Here is a 16,444-nt window from a genome sequence, read left to right on the forward strand (position 1 = left end):
TTCGTTGATCTGTACATTTACAGGACTGTCATGAATGAGGCCTGTGAGGAAACCATCGCTCTGATATTACCCTGTCAGTAGGGATTACTGTTCTGCAGCAGAAATGTGGAAGTCACAGGGGACCCGGATGAAGTTACGTGGCCCAGCTTACTTTGTATTGTACAGAGAGTAACAGGGTAGTAAGGGCTATGGTAGCGCAGGTCAGTATACAGTATTATACAGTAGCACAGAGTAACAGGACAGTAAGGGCTATGGTAGCGCAGGTCAGTATACAGTAATACATTGTACTAGAGTGTTACAGGACAGTAAGGGCTATGGTAGCACAGGTCAGTATACAGTAATACGTTGTAGCAGAGTGTTACAGGACAGTAAGGGCTATGGTAGCACAGGTCAGTATACAGTAATACATTGTAGCAGAGTGTAACAGGACAGTTAGGTAACACCTCCCCTGTAGGTAACTCCACCCCAGCAGATAACTCTGCCCCTGTAGGTGACACCTCCCCTGTAGGTAACTCCACCCCAGCAGATAACTCTGCCCCTGTAGGTGACACCTCCCCTGTAGGTAACTCCACCCCAGCAGATAACTCTGCCCCTGTAGGTGACACCTCCCCTGTAGGTAACTCCACCCCAGCAGATAACTCTGCCCCTGTAGGTGACACCTCCTCTGTAGGTAACTCCACCCCAGCAGATAACTCTGCCCCTGTAGGTGACCCCTCCCCTGTAGGTAACTCCACCCCAGCAGATAACTTTGCCCCTGTAGGTGACCCCTCCCCTGTACGTAACTCCACCCCAGCAGATAACTCTGCCCCTGTAGGTGACCCCTCCCCTGTAGGTAACTCCACCCCAGCAGATAACTCTGCCCCTGTAGGTGACACCTCCCCTGTAGGTAACTCCACCCCAGCAGATAACTCTGCCCCTGTAGGTGACACCTCCCCTGTAGGTAACTCCACCCCAGCAGATAACTCTGCCCCTGTAGGTGACCCCTCCCCTGTAGGTAACTCCACCCCAGCAGATAACTTTGCCCCTGTAGGTGACCCCTCCCCTGTAGGTAACTCCACCCCAGCAGATAACTCTGCCCCTGTAGGTGACACCTCCCCTGTAGGTAACTCCACCCCAGCAGATAACTCTGCCCCTGTAGGTGACACCTCCCCTGTAGGTAACTCCACCCCAGCAGATAACTCTGCCCCTGTAGGTGACCCCTCCCCTGTAGGTAACTCCACCCCAGCAGATAACTTTGCCCCTGTAGGTGATCCCTCCCCTGTAGGTAACTCCACCCCAGCAGATAACTCTGCCCCTGTAGGTGACCCCTCCCCTGTAGGTAACTCCACCCCAGCAGATAACTCTGCCCCTGTAGGTGACCCCTCCCCTGTAGGTAACTCCACCCCAGCAGATAACTCTGCCCCTGTAGGTGACCCCTCCCCTGTAGGCCATACTACACAGGATCACTTGCACTGGGGCCAGTCCGGGGGTAGGATAATAACACGCCCATTTCTTTGATAAAATGTTATAAAAGTTCAGTAAGACAAAGTCAATATGTTATAATTTTCTTTTTATCCTAGTTTCACAATTACTGCAATTAATAGTTTCACAATTAAGCGTCGCTGATGTGATGTAACACAAAGCTCCCAGATACCAGGGTTCATTAGGCGCATCTGCGAGTTGTAAGCTATTACGTGATCACTGTATCATGTTGTTATATTATCCACACAACGGTAAGGGGTGGGGGGATGTGGGGCAGCTATTATTTATTTTTAATACGTTTCCATCCCCTACTGATTTTTGTCTTACTTTTGGGAAACAACGTGTAATTGTACCAACTTCTCTGCCACCAAAGGGGCTAGATTTACGCTTTTCCACACCGCCACGTCTTCAGCCACTGGACTTAAAGGGGCAATTACATTAAAGAAAAAAACACACCTGATGTTGTATCTAATAATATTGCCCCTTCAAATCCAGTTTCCGAAACCACTGAAGACAGTGCGGCTCTGAAAAGCGCTGCTGCGTGAATTTAGCCCTATGGGTTAACCGATCTCAGAGAACAACATTGTTTCCGCAAAGTAAGAGTATTGTATGCCAAGTTCTTTTACTGTGACTATGGAGATGTGACGGCTTAGAGTGCTGTCTCTTCAAAATGAATTGATAAGGGTTGGCTGAAATCCCTAGCTCATAAGTAGATAGGTTAGAAGCATTTAGTACAGGTTTGTGTTTCCAGCACTAAAATGTATGAAAAAAACAGAGATCCTGATCTTTGGGGGTCGGTGTAAGAACTAATTACCGATACTACTTGTAATGATATTTTATCTGCAGTAGATGTTTCGCTGACTGGATAGAAATTCCTTCTAGCGTTTCAGGATGACAGATATTCTTTCATGTACGTGTTGTTAAATAGAACATAATTGCTGGTGTACACTTCTAAAGAAGAGTGTGTAAATGTTTATTTCTTATCAGCGTCTTACCTTACATTTAGGTGCTGTTTTTTTTTCTTTATGAGAAAAGCCTTAGTACATTGCAATGGCTGAAAATGAACATTCCTATTAGGTGACAAGACACATTATGGGGTATATTCAATCCGACATGAATTTGTCGGAATGGATCAGACAGGACCTATTCAATGACCATCTCAATCTGAATTAAAAAAAGTCGGCTTGAGATGAAGGTGCTGAGAGGGGGCAGACGGGGGAGAGCCGCGGGGAGACGAGGGAGAGCAGTGCTACAGCAGCGTAGCCGGAGGATGGGGCACCGCCGCAAGACATCACAGCAGCGTCCACTCGGCTCCAGCAAGCGGGAACTGCTGTAGCTGATGCTCTCCCCCGTCTCCCCGCTGCCCTCAGCACCCTCATCTCCATCCAAATTTTTTTAAAGTCGGATTGAGATGGTCGGAAACGGGGCCAAAACCTGTCGGATTTGGCCCCGCTTCCGACAGAAGCACGCGATCAGCAGCTATTCCGCCGATCCACGTGCTTTCCGACAAGTCGAATTCCCCGACTTGTCGGGTAAAAAAGCCGGGGATTGAATAGGTCGGAACCCCTTCCGACCTGAAAAAGTCGAAAACTGCCATCTTTCCGACAAGACGGCAGTTTCGACTTCAATTGAATATACCCCTGTGACTAGTGTAATCTCTAGGACAAGCAAAACTTTCCCTGCTTTTAGTTTGCGTTCATATGGGGCGCGTTGTACGGCGCTGCTGTATATGTAGGTGCTACATGAATAAACGGAACTAATATATATGTTGTAGGAGCTGTATTATTTAAGAGAGTACACAGAAATGTTTGGACGGTATATCGTGGATTTGGACGTCTGTGGCCCTACCCCAGCCGGTCGCCGTGCGACCTGTAACGTGATGTGATGCATCTGTGAGGCATTGCATCTCTGCCGCAGTCCTACAATGTACAGAGAGGCTTAATGGGGGGTCATTCCGAGTTGATCGCTAGCAGATTTCGTTTGCTGCGCAGCGATCAGGCAAAAATCGGCACTTCTGCGTATGTGGCGCAATGCGCACGTGCGTCGTACTATTACAACGAGCGATGTAGTTTCACACAAGGTCTAGCGTAGCTTTTCAGTCGCACTGCTGGCCGCAGAGTGATTGACAGGAAGAGGGCGTTTCTGGGTGTGAACTGACCGTTTTCAGGGAGTGTTCAGAAAAACGCAGGCGTGGCTGGGCGAACGCAGGGCGTCTTCGTGACGTCAAAACAGGAACTGAACAGTCTGAAGTGATCGCAGTCTAGGAGTAGGTCTGAAGCTACTCTGAAACTGCACAAAATTATTTTGTAGTCGCTGTGCGATCCTTTCGTTCGTACTTCTGCTAAGCTAAAATACACTCCCAGTGGGAGGCGGCATAGCGTTTGCACGGCTGCTAAAAACTGCTAGCGAGCGATCAACTCGGAATGACCTCCAATGTCCGCCTGTCCGTGGGCAATGCTGGAAGCTCCAGGATGTGTATTCTCCCTCTGCCGTGGAACTGATAACCTCCACGTTTGTAGTATAAATAACATAAGATGTGCGTCACTGACGCTGACCTAAACTTTGCGCTGTGCGTCTTACTTTGCACAAATGACTCTTACAAGTCGCTACTCCGACAGCTCCCTCTCTGTCGCAGTATCAGAGCTCGGTGTCGGGGGCGGTGGGGGGGGGTTAAGGATGATAATCTTTGCACAGAGCCTATAAACCCTTTGAAAACGATCAGCCCCAGAAACTCCAAATCTCAGGGAACATGAAACATTGGTTTATTTGCCGTCGCTGTCAAATCAACACGGCGGATATAGTACATAGGAGCGGAGATCAATGGATTATCCAAATACTAAACATCTCCTCCGAGGAGAGGAGAGGAGGGGGGGGGTGACCGGCCCCATCGGCGTGTGTAAGATGCTAATAGTCGCACAGCTTACAGCCCGTCTCCTGCGCTCCCTGACTGGCAGCGCAGGAGGGAGATTTACATAAGAGAACTCCGAGGCTTTGTCACGGCAGTGGTATAAAGTGATATACAGTGGGGATGGAGTGGAGCGTGTCCCAGGGTAGCAGGCAGCTTACGGCCTCTTGGAGCAGAGATTACTGCTTTATCTTGTCATACTGAATTAACGTGGCAGAGCCCCTACTAAACAGCGCTGACCTCTTCATCTGTGGGAATCGCAGCCTAGAGGAGAGATGGTATTTAAGACTCGCTTTCTTCCTCTATTCTTCTTTCTTTTTTCTCCCCCCCTCTTCTGCTAGTTGATTAATATGTATGTGGGTGATTACATGCGCTCTCGGCGCTTTGTGTAGCTGGATTATCTGAGACGTTCATCTTTTAAAATAGAAATGATTCTAAGAGATAGTTGACAGGATAAATAAATGAGTCACTTGGCCGCCGTTTGATTCCCCCCTCCCCAATGTCATTATTTTAGGATGCACAGGCACCTTCATGTGCCGATGGTCTGAGCGGGACCTATCAGGACAGCGCCCCGGGGTGCCGGCTGGAATATATTGTGCTAGAGAACTGTAGCCTGACATATATGTGCAGCGTCTGTGTGTATTTTATGCATCTCTATGGTGTAATTACCTGGTTACTTTTCTTCTTTATGCTTGTGTTGCTGGCGTACAAGTTCTTGGAACGGTTTCTGCAAACTGGTAATTGTACAGTGCATGCGGGGATCAGCCACCAAATTTTCTCTTGTCAACTTCTGCAAATGAATCAAAAAGATTTTATTATTTCAGTGCACCTGAGGAATGACAACACAAACCCACCATCTACTTCTCAGCCCTCGCTTCCTAAATGTCCTCTATTACGTTATAAACTAAAAACTGGAAAAAGTTGCAGGTGCCATAAAGTTGCATAAAAGAGGTTTAACCTCAGTCCATGGTAGGAAAGAGCAAACTGGTGGCTATATAAGATTAGGATGAGGAGGACGGAAGGGAGGACGGAGGTGCTTCTTTTTCTGCCATCAATTTCACTTTCTTTTATCGTCTTTTGCTCTATGTTCCCATCGAATCTGTCACTATCCGTCTCGTTTTCATCTTGTGGCGTCTGATCTCTCTATGGTTCTTGTTCTCTCTGTGTAACTGTCTCCAGGGCGTATTTTATATGACAGGGGAAATGTTGCTAGTATAGTGGATGCAGAATGGGCTTTTAGTACCACATCCTAGCACAACCTTTATTCTGGAATAAATGGACCCATCCATCCAATGGAACAGAACAACCACAATGCAGTGATCTATTGTACAATATACTTATGTGTTTGATTCGTGATGGTGAAAATGTGTCATATGGAAATATTGATTTTATTGCTTTACTATTCGGCACCGGAGAGTGTTACATGTGTATGTACTGTATACAGTACTACCCGCAGATGTTATGTGCGTGTGTATATATATATATATATATATATAGTACACTTTATATATATATATACACACACACACACACACACACACACACACACACACACACACACACACACACACACACCATTTGATATGGACAGTGACTAATTTCTGGTTTCCCTGAACTTTTTAGCACATGGAGAACTGTCAGAATAATTGTATTTAGCACATTATGAAGTAAACTCTGCTTTGTCAGGTCTGCGTTAATTGAGACCCAACTTCCAATGATCCTTTCTCTCCAGACCAGTTGTATAGCTGATATATAAATGGGATGGTGAATGAGCAGGAAATCTATGAAATTAATTAGGGAAGATGGAGTATTCCTCTTGTAAGCCAGCCCTGCGCTTTGTTTTCTCGCTCTGTGTGTTACAGGAGCCTAAGTGCTCAATGGGAGCTTTTTAATTATGAGTCTCTGTTTGATCTGACTCCATATAATGAATGGATTGCCAGCGACTAGTGTAGACGCTCCTCCACGTGCTGTCGCTGAATGATTCCTGCCTGGTCGTTGTCTCCTGATTTACATTTAACGATTTGCGACAAGAACAGCTGCTATTGTCCACTGTAAAATGGCGAGCAGATCTGGCGTGTAAATGTGTTTTATCAGAACTTGGGGCTGACCTGTGCTCTGCGTGCAGCGGAGGTAGCCGTGTCCAGGGCACATAAATGTCACAAATTCACTTCACCTCATCAGCGAAGTGGAAAACGCAAAAGCTTGCTCGGTGGGGCTGTGCGCTAACGTTTGCGCCAAAGCACATGGAATTGTGGGGCAGGATGGCACTGGCGGCGAAGCAGACATCGCACCATCTATGGGGAGTGCAGACTAGGGGCATCACGGTGCAGAAAGAGACTAGAGGAATGATAGAACTGAGATAAAGGGGTGGCAGGGGCGCGTTTCAGGGGCTTTCCTTGATGCAGAGAAACGCGTTTCTGCGGTCAATGTTACTCATAGCCTGAGCGTTTACGAAAGCACCACATGTAATAGCGCTGATGTCCCATCTGTCACATGAGTGATGTCAGACGGGAACAGTGTATTAAGTGACTATATAGAGAGAGAGAGAGAGCAAAAGAATCGACACTCACCCTAAATATTATATTATACCATGCTCAGGTGTCTTCTGGGTATTTTTATACACACAACAATCCCTGCACACAGAGGGGTATATTCAATTGAAGTCGAAAGCTGCAGTCTGTTGAAAAGACGGCAGTTTTCGACTTTTTAAGGTCGAATTGTGATTCGACCTATTCAATATAACCCCAAATTTTTGGACAAGTCGATGAATTTGACTTGTCGAAAATAAGAATTTACTTACCGATAATTCTATTTCTCGGAGTCCGTAGTGGATGCTGGGGTTCCTGAAAGGACCATGGGGAATAGCGGCTCCGCAGGAGACAGGGCACAAAAAGTAAAGCTTTAGGATCAGGTGGTGTGCACTGGCTCCTCCCCCTATGACCCTCCTCCAAGCCAGTTAGGTACTGTGCCCGGACGAGCGTACACAATAAGGGAGGAATTTTGAATCCCGGGTAAGACTCATACCAGCCACACCAATCACACCGTACAACTTGTGATCTAAACCCAGTTAACAGTATGATAACAGCGGAGCCTCTGAAAGATGGCTCACAACAATAATAACCCGATTTTTGTAACTATGTACAAGTATTGCAGATAATCCGCACTTGGGATGGGCGCCCAGCATCCACTACGGACTCCGAGAAATAGAATTATCGGTAAGTAAATTCTTATTTTCTCTATCGTCCTAGTGGATGCTGGGGTTCCTGAAAGGACCATGGGGATTATACCAAAGCTCCCAAACGGGCGGGAGAGTGCGGATGACTCTGCAGCACCGAATGAGAGAACTCCAGGTCCTCTTTTGCCAGGATATCAAATTTGTAGAATTTTACAAACGTGTTCTCCCCTGACCACGTAGCTGCTCGGCAGAGTTGTAATGCCGAGACCTCTCGGGCAGCCGCCCAAGATGAGCCCACCTTCCTTGTGGAATGGGCCTTAACCGATTTAGACTGTGGCAGGCCTGCCTCAGAATGTGCAAGTTGAATTGTGTTACAAATCCAACGAGCAATCGCCTGCTTAGAAGCAGGCGCACCCAACTTGTCGGGTGCATACAGTATAAACAGCGAGTCAGATTTTCTGACTCCAGCTGTCCTGGAACATATTTTCAGGGCCCTGACAACTCCTAGCAACTTGGAGTCCTCCAAGTCCCTAGTAGGTGCAAGGCACCACAATAAGCTGGTTCAGGTGAAACACTGACACCACCTTAGGGAGAGAACTGGGGACGAGTCCGCAGCTCTGCCCTGTCCGAATGGACAAACAGATATGGGCTTTTTTGAGAAAAAACCACCAATTTGACACTCGCCTGGTCCAGGCCAGGGCCAAGAGCATGGTCACTTTTTATGTGAGATGCTTCAAATCCACATATTTGACTGGTTTTAAACCAATGTGATTTGAGGAATCCCAGAACTACGTTGAGATCCCACAGTGCCACTGGAGGCACAAAAAAGGGGTTTGTATATGCAATACTCCCTTGACAAACTTCTGGACTTCAGGAACTGAAACCAATTCTTTCTGGAAGAAAATTTACAGGGCCGAATTTGAACCTTAATGGACCCCAATTTGAGGCCCATAGACACTCCTGTTTGCAGGAAATGCAGGAAACGACCGAGTTGAAATTTCTTTGTGGGGCCTTCCTGGCCTCACACCACGCAACATATTTTCGCCACACGTGGTGATAATGTTGTGCGGTCACCTCCTTTCTGGCTTTGACCAGGGTAGGAATGACCTCTTCCGGAATGCCTTTTTTCCCTTAGGATCCGGCTTTCCATCGCCATGCCGACAAACGCAGCTGCGGTAAGTCTTGGAACAGACATGGTACTTGCTGAAGCAAGTCCCTTCTTAGCGGCAGAGGCCATAAGACCTCTGTAAGCATCTCTTGAAGTTCCGGGTACCAAGTCTTTCTTGGCCAATCCGGAGCCATGAGTATAGTTCTTACTCCTCTACGTCTTATAATTCTCAGCACCTTAGGTATGAGAAGCAGAGGAGGGAACACATACACCGACTGGTACACCCACGGTGTTACCAGAACGTCCACATCTATTGCCTGAGGGTCTCTTGACCTGGCGCAATACCTGTCCCGTTTTTTGTTCAGACGGGACGCCATCATGTCCACCTTTGGTATTTCCCAACGGTTTACAATCATGTGGAAAAAACTTCTCAATGAAGTTTCCACTCTCCCGGGTGGAGGTCGTGCTGAGGAAGTCTGCTTCCCAGTTTCCATTCCCGGGATGAAAAACTGCTGACAGTGTTATCACATGATTTTCCGCCCAGCGAAAAGTCCTTGCAGTTTCTGCCATTGCCCTCCTGCTTCTTGTGTCGCCCTGTCTGTTTACGTGGGCGACTGCCGTGATGTTTTTCCCACTGGATCAATACCGGCTGACCTTGAAGCAGAGGTCTTGCTAAGCTTAGAGCATTATAAATTTACCCTTAGCTCCAGTATATTTATGTGGAGAAAAGTCTCCATACTTGATCACACTCCCTGGAAATTTTTTCCTTGTGTGACTGCTCCCCAGCCTCTCAGGCTGGGCTCCGTGGTTACCAGCATCCAATCCTGAATGCCGAATCTGCTGCCCTCTAGAAGATGAGCACTCTATAACCACCACAGGAGAGACACCCTTGTCCTTGGATATTGGGTTATCCGCTGATGCATCTGAAGATGCGATCCGGACCATTTGTCCAGCAGATCCCACTGAAAAGTTCTTACGTGAAATCTGCCGAATGGAATTGCTTCGTAGGAAGCCACCATTTTTACCAGGACCCTTGTGCAATGATGCACTGTTTTTAGGAGGTTCCTGACTTGCTCGGATAACTCCCTGGCTTTCTCTTCCGGGAGAAACACCTTTTTCTGGACTGTGTCCAGAATCATCCCTAGGCACAGCAGACGTGTCGTCGGGATCAGCTGCGATTTTGGAATATTTAGAATCCACCCGTGCTGATTGTAGCAGTATCCGAGATAGTGCTACTCCGACCTCCAACTGTTCCCTGGACTATGCCCCTATCAGGAGATCGTCCAAGTAAGGGATAATTAAGACGCCTTTTCTTCGAAGAAGAATCATCAATTCGGCCATTACCTTGGTAAAGACCCCAGGGTGCCGTGGACAATCCAAACGGCAGCGTCTGAAACTGATAGTGACAGTTCTGCACCACGAACCTGAGGTACCCTTAGTGAGAAGGGCAAATTTGGGACATAGAGGTAAGCATCCCTGATGTCCCGGGACACTATATAGTCCCCTTATTCCTGGTTCGTTATCACTGCTCTGAGTGACTTCATCTTAATTTGAACCTTTGTAAGTGTTCAAAAAAAAATTTTTAGAATAAGTCTCACCTAGCCTTCTGGCTTCAGTACCACAATATAGTGTGGAATAATACCCCTTTTCTGTAGTAGGAGGGGTAATTTAATTATCACCTGCTGGGAATACAGCTTGTGAATTTTTTCCCATACTACCTCCTTGTCGGAGGGAGACTTGGTAAAGCAGACTTCAGGAGCCTGCGAAGGGGAAACGTCTCGACATTCCCATCTGTACCCCCGGGATACTACTTGTAGGATCCAGGGGTCCTGTACGGTCTCAGCGCCATGCTGAGAACTTGTCAGACGCGGTGGAACGCTTCTGTTCCTGGGAATGGGCTGCCTGCTGCAGTCTTCTTCCCTTTCCTCTATCCCTGGGCAGATATGTTCTTATAGGGACGAGAGGACTGAGGCTGAAAAGACGGTGTCTTTTTCTGCAGAGATGTGACTTAGGGTAAAAAACGGTGGATTTTCCAGCAGTTGCCGTGACCACCAGGTCCGATGGACCGACCCCAAACAAGTCCTCTTCCTGTATACGGCCATACTGTGCCGTTTGGAATCTGCATCACCTGACCACTGTCGTGTCCATAACATCTTCTGGCAGTTATGGACATCGCGTTTATTCATGATGCCAGAGTGCAAATATCCCTCTGTGCATCTCGCATATATAGAAATGCTCTATAGTCAATAAAATACTGTCCCTGTCAAGGGTATCAATATTTTTAGTCAGGGAATCCGACCAAGCCACCCTAGCTCTGCACATCCAGGCTGAGGCGATCGCTGGCCGCAGTATAACACCAGTATGTGTGTATATACTTTTTATTATATTTTCCAGCCTTGTCAGCTGGTCCTTGAGGACGGCCCTATCTATAGACGGTACCGCCACTTGTTTTGATAAGCGTGTGAGCGCCTTATCCACCTTAAAGGGTGTTTCCCAACGCGCCCTAACTTCTGGCGGGAAAGGGTATACCGCCCATAATTTTCTATCGGGGGGAACCCACGCATCATCACACACTTTATTTAATTTATCTGATTCAGGAAAAACTATGGTAGTTTTTTCACATCCCACATAATACCCTCTTTTGTGGTACTTGTAGTATCAGAAATACGTAACACCTCCTTCATTGCCTTTAACGTGTGGCCCTAATAAGGAATACGTTTGTTTATTCACCGTCGACACTGGATTCAGTGTCCCTGTCTGTGTCTGTGTCGACCGACTAAAGTAAACGGGCGTTTTAAAACCCTTGACGGTGTTTTTGAGACGTCTGGACCGTACTAATTGTTTGTCGGCCGTCTCATGTCGTCAACCGACCTTGCAGCGTGTTGACATTATCACGTAATTTCCTAAATAAGCCATCCATTCCGGTGTCGACTCCCTAGAGAGTGACATCACCATTACAGGCAATTGCTCCGCCTCCTCACCAACATCGTCCTCCTACCTGTCGACACACACGTACCGACACACAGCACACACACAGGGAATGCTCTGATAGAGGACAGGACCCACTAGCCCTTTGGAGAGACAGAGGGAGAGTTTGCCAGCACACACCAAAAACCCTATAATTATATAGGGACAACCTTATATAAGTGTTTTCCCTTATAGCATCTTAATATATATATATAAGCATATCGCCAAATTAGTGCCCCCCCTCTCTGTTTTAACCCTGTTTCTGTAGTGCAGTGCAGGGGAGAGCCTGGGAGCCTTCCCTCCAGCCTTTCTGTGAGGGAAAATGGCGCTGTGTGCTGAGGAGATAGGCCCCGCCCCTTTTTCGGCGGCCTCGTCTCCCGCTCTCAACGGATTCTGGCAGGGGTTAAATATCTCCATATAGCCTCCGGAGGCTATATGTGAGGTATTTTTAGCCAAAATAGGTATTCATTTGCCTCCCAGGGCGCCCCCCTCCCAGCGCCCTGCACCCTCAGTGACTGCCGTGTGAAGTGTGCTGAGAGGAAAATGGCGCACAGCTGCAGTGCTGTGCGCTACCTTTAGAAGACTGAGGAGTCTTCTGCCGCCGATTCTGGACCTCTTCTTACTTCAGCATCTGCAAGGGGGCCGGCGGCAAGGCTCCGGTGACCATCCAGGCTGTACCTGTGATCGTCCCTCTGGAGCTGATGTCCAGTAGCCAAGAAGCCAATCCATCCTGCACGCAGGTGAGTTCACTTCTTCTCCCCTAAGTCCCTCGTTGCAGTGATCCTGTTGCCAGCAGGACTCACTGTAAAATAAAAAACCTAAGCTAAACTTTCCTAAGCAGCTCTTTAGGAGAGCCACCTAGATTGCACCCTTCTCGGCCGGGCACAAAAATCTAACTGGCTTGGAGGAGGGTCATAGGGGGAGGAGCCAGTGCACACCACCTGATCCTAAAGCTTTACTTTTTGTGCCCTGTCTCCTGCGGAGCCGCTATTCCCCATGGTCCTTTCAGGAACCCCAGCATCCACTAGGACGATAGAGAAAAGCACGAATAGCTGCCGATCCATGTGCTTGTGTCGACCATCTCAGGTCGACTTTAAAAAGTCGAGTGAGATGGGAGAGCAGCGCCGGAGACAGGGAGAGCCGAGGCGGGGACGGGGTGAGCAGTGCTGGAGGATGTCACAAGCCGCCGGTCACAGCAGTGTCCACCCGGCTCCAGCAAGTGAGTCCTCGCTTGCTGGAGCCGGGTGGACGCTGCTGTGAGCGGTGGCTATGAGAGGGGGAGACGGGGAGCGGCGGCTGACGGGAAGCAGAAGCTGTGAGAGGGGGGACGGGGAGCCGTGGCGGCTGTGAGAGAGGAGGGACTGGGGGGGGGGGGGGAGAGCGGCGGGCAGACTGATATACTGTATATAGCCGCTGCTCTCTCTCCCCCCCCCCCCCCCCCGCATCTCAATTTGACTTTTTTAAAAGTTGAATTGAGATGTCCATTCAATAACCCAGGTCGGATCCTTTCCGATAAATGAATGTCGGAATGGATTCGACTTCAATTGAATATACCCCCGAGGCTTGTGACAGCAGGTAATATACAAAAAGTGTATTTATCAAGGTGATATCACCTTCATAAAGGGGCGCCGCGGCCCCGAAACATTGCGATGGAATTGGAGTGATAGATTAAATACACTTTTTGTATATTACCTGCTGTCACAAGCCTGAGTGCCGCCACATGCTGGGATTGTTGTGTATGTATATATATATATATATATATATATATATATAATACTCCAAAGTCGATACAAACGGCACTCACAGGGTTTCAATTGAGCAAAACTGCTGGTCCATTTATTGTGACGTTTCGGAGCTATAGCTCCTTCTTCCAGACAACACTTGGTGGTATTATAGGCGGTAATCTTCTAGGCAAAATTGTACGTAACAGCGCTGACCGCGCTCAGATGGCGGCACCGCTCCTGTCACGACCACAACAGCCATCACACAGCTGCCATAAGCATGGCTCATCCTGCTGTCATGGTAACCGAGGCTTATATGTATAACTATACACATGCATACACAATGTACATACCATATATTGTGTGTGTGTGTGTGTGTGTGTATGTGTATATATATATATATATATATATATATATAGGGTTACCACCTCATCCCTTTATATATACACACACACAGTACATATTTCTCTCTCTATACACACTATACAGACCCATTTAGTATGTGACTGCGATACATAAATACAGCACCCACCCCTGTATACCCCCCTACACCAGTAATACCCCCCCACACGCCCCCGGGGCTCGCTGCTATGTGGGCGCGTCACACCTGTGCGCGTGGAGCTGCGGAAGAGGGAGAGGTTTGGCGAGAACAGGAAGGGGCGTGGACTCGGTGTGAGGGGGAGGCTGGGGAAGAGAGTAGCAAGGGGCGGAGTTTAGGGCGGGGATTCGGAGCAGTAACTGTAGAAGGGGGCGAGGACTTTGTGACGGTTAAGAAAGGGGCGGGGGCTCGGGTGACGGAGAAGGAAAAAGCCGAGACTCGGGGAGGAGGAAAAGAAAGGGGCGGGGACCAGTATGACGGAGAAGGAAAAGGCGGGGAGTTGTATGACGCTGGAAGAAGGGGCGGGGACTCGGTGACGGTGGAGGAAACCAGAAAAGTGCGGGAACTGAGAAGGGCGTGGACTCGCTGACAGAGGAGCGTTAGTGATTGGTCGCTGGTCCTGTGGGCGTGCCCGCCCTCTGCGTTGTGCTGCCCCAGCGGAGCCGTCGCCTCATGGACTGTGCTGACCCCGGGCATGCCTGCAGTGCGGATCACCCGGCCACAGCGGCCGTGCCTCTCCAGTCTGTGGCCAGAGAGCGGGCTGGGGCCTTTGTGGCCAATAATGGGGTCTCCTTATTCATATACGTGGAGATATATGGGGCAAATGTACTAAGCCTTGTCAAGTGAAGCATTTCACAGTGATAAAGTACCAGCCAATCAGCTCCTAGCTGCCATGTTACAGGCTGGGTTTGAAAAAGGACAGGAGCTGATTGGCTGGTACTTTATCTCTCTTTCTAGGCTTAGTACATCTCCCCATGGAGAGATTGGGTAACCTATTAATAAATAGAGGGACAGGTGCGATACAGGGTGACCTTACCACTGAGCCCATTGTAGCGTTATCCGGCTTCTCCGCAGGGCCCCGCTGCCGGGTATAATGAGTCTCTTGGGGTAATTCAGTTCTCTATGAGGGGAATAGTAGACGCATCACACCCAGCCCTTACTGCCACTAATGCCCGGGTAAGTGGCACTCAGTAACACCGCCACACTGTGGAAACGAGGGTGTGAGCAGAAATACGCCAGTCGCAGGTGAACAGTGTGAGCAGCTGGTTATCTCCAGGCTCTCACCCCGGGGTCTACATCCCCGCAAAGAGCACTGAATCCCCCCCTTAGGTTGGTATCACCCAGCGGTGGGAAGCAAAGCTTTTACCTGTATATTAAATTGTGGTGACTTCTGTCTCCATGGAGGTCTATGGGTAATTGGCGTAGCAGACGGGTGAGAGCTGGAACAACCTCAAGTTTCCGGACTTCTCCTGTAGGGGCCTGTTCATTAACAGTGTTTATGAATGATCCCGCAACTTATCCCCACATTGTATGAAGAGGTGATCGGGGATATTTGCCGTGGTTCCCACAGTGTCACCCCCAATAACCGCGCATGTGCAGCAAGGATGCGGGATCCGAACCTACAATTACTCTAAGTGCGCCAGCAGGTCTGTTCTGATACAGTACCCCAATCATTTCTTTTTTTTTGGTGGTACTGACCCCAAAACGTGAAATTGGACTTTTAGTTATTTTTGGCTAAATCTTTAATCCGTTATCTAAAGGATCCCCGCACCAAATCCTAATTTCCGTATTCATATTAAGCGGGAAGGATAATATTAGGATACAATATAATAGTGAGTGAGTGGCTGTAGCGTCTGGATGCTATACCTGTGACCTACACAGAAACTATTGCATGAAATCACTTTTGGGATTGCTGAATATTTGCCTGAACCCTAATCCTGTTACCAGCCCCTTGGCTCTGCCCTGAGCTCCTGCGGATCTGGTGCCGCGGTCACGTTACCTGCCCGTGCAGCGCTACACCTGGATGAATGCGGCTGACATTAACGCAGTAAACTTTTAGAGGATAACACCTTTGTTATACTTCCCACTTCAGAGATCTGTAATCTGTTATTAACATCCGTATACGTGTGAACTGGAGCTGTTCTGGGGTGTGCTGACATTATCCCACACATTCCACACGCAGTGTATATACAGACATAATATACGGTACATTGTGTTCCATTACAATAAGGTGCAATCAGTGTGGAAAATGAGCACAATGGGAGCCGGGGATCTCGCAGAGCTCTGTAAGTGGCCCGGGAGCACTCAGGAACCGAATTGGCTGCGATCTTTCCCATCTGAGATCACTGTATTTAAATGCCTCAAACATGTATACATTCACGTGTCAGTCCGTTCTGTCTCTCAGTAGTAAGCTGTATGTAATTGTGGGGGAGATGTACTAAGCAGTGCTAAAAGCGGAGAAGTGAGCCAGTGGAGAAGTTGCCCATGGCAACCAATCAGCTGCTCTGTATACCTTTATGCAAATTATACAATGTTATGTCAGTGCTGATTGGTTACCATGGGCAACTTCTCCACTGTCTCACTTCTCCACTTTTAGCACTGCTTAGTACATATCCCCCAGGGTCTGTTGTACTAAACTCAGCAATTCATCACCCTATTATATCTGATATTTCATGGGGTATGGGACTCGGGGTCAACAGTGTCCAGGTCGACACCTATTGGTCGACAG

At 48.3% G+C, this 16,444-nt stretch overlaps 1 protein-coding gene and 1 long non-coding RNA gene across 12 annotated transcripts in view; one reads left to right on the top strand and one right to left on the bottom strand.

Annotated features, from left to right (window-relative positions):
* The window catches only part of LOC134933857 (uncharacterized), a 29,685-nt gene extending 15,653 nt beyond the window's left edge, over positions 1-14,032 (bottom strand). Inside the window, exons 1-2 of the long non-coding RNA XR_010179766.1 lie at positions 13,945-14,032; positions 5,036-5,156 (exon numbers count right to left, since the gene is read on the bottom strand). This is a non-coding gene — a long non-coding RNA (uncharacterized LOC134933857). The remainder of the gene's footprint in view (positions 1-5,035; positions 5,157-13,944) is intronic.
* The window catches only part of SOX5 (SRY-box transcription factor 5), a 496,029-nt gene that overhangs the window by 31,493 nt on the left and 448,092 nt on the right, over positions 1-16,444 (top strand). Inside the window, exon 1 of one of the 11 annotated variants that reach the window (XM_063929377.1) lies at positions 14,223-15,045. The exons of 9 other annotated variants lie outside the window; for them this stretch is intronic. The gene's annotated coding sequence lies outside the window, so the exon portion shown is untranslated. One more of the 11 variants, XM_063929378.1, reaches the window with a different exon arrangement.

The sequence above is a fragment of the Pseudophryne corroboree genome, chromosome 6 (genome assembly GCF_028390025.1).
Source record: "Pseudophryne corroboree isolate aPseCor3 chromosome 6, aPseCor3.hap2, whole genome shotgun sequence".
In the NCBI taxonomy this organism is placed as follows: domain Eukaryota; kingdom Metazoa; phylum Chordata; class Amphibia; order Anura; family Myobatrachidae; genus Pseudophryne; species Pseudophryne corroboree.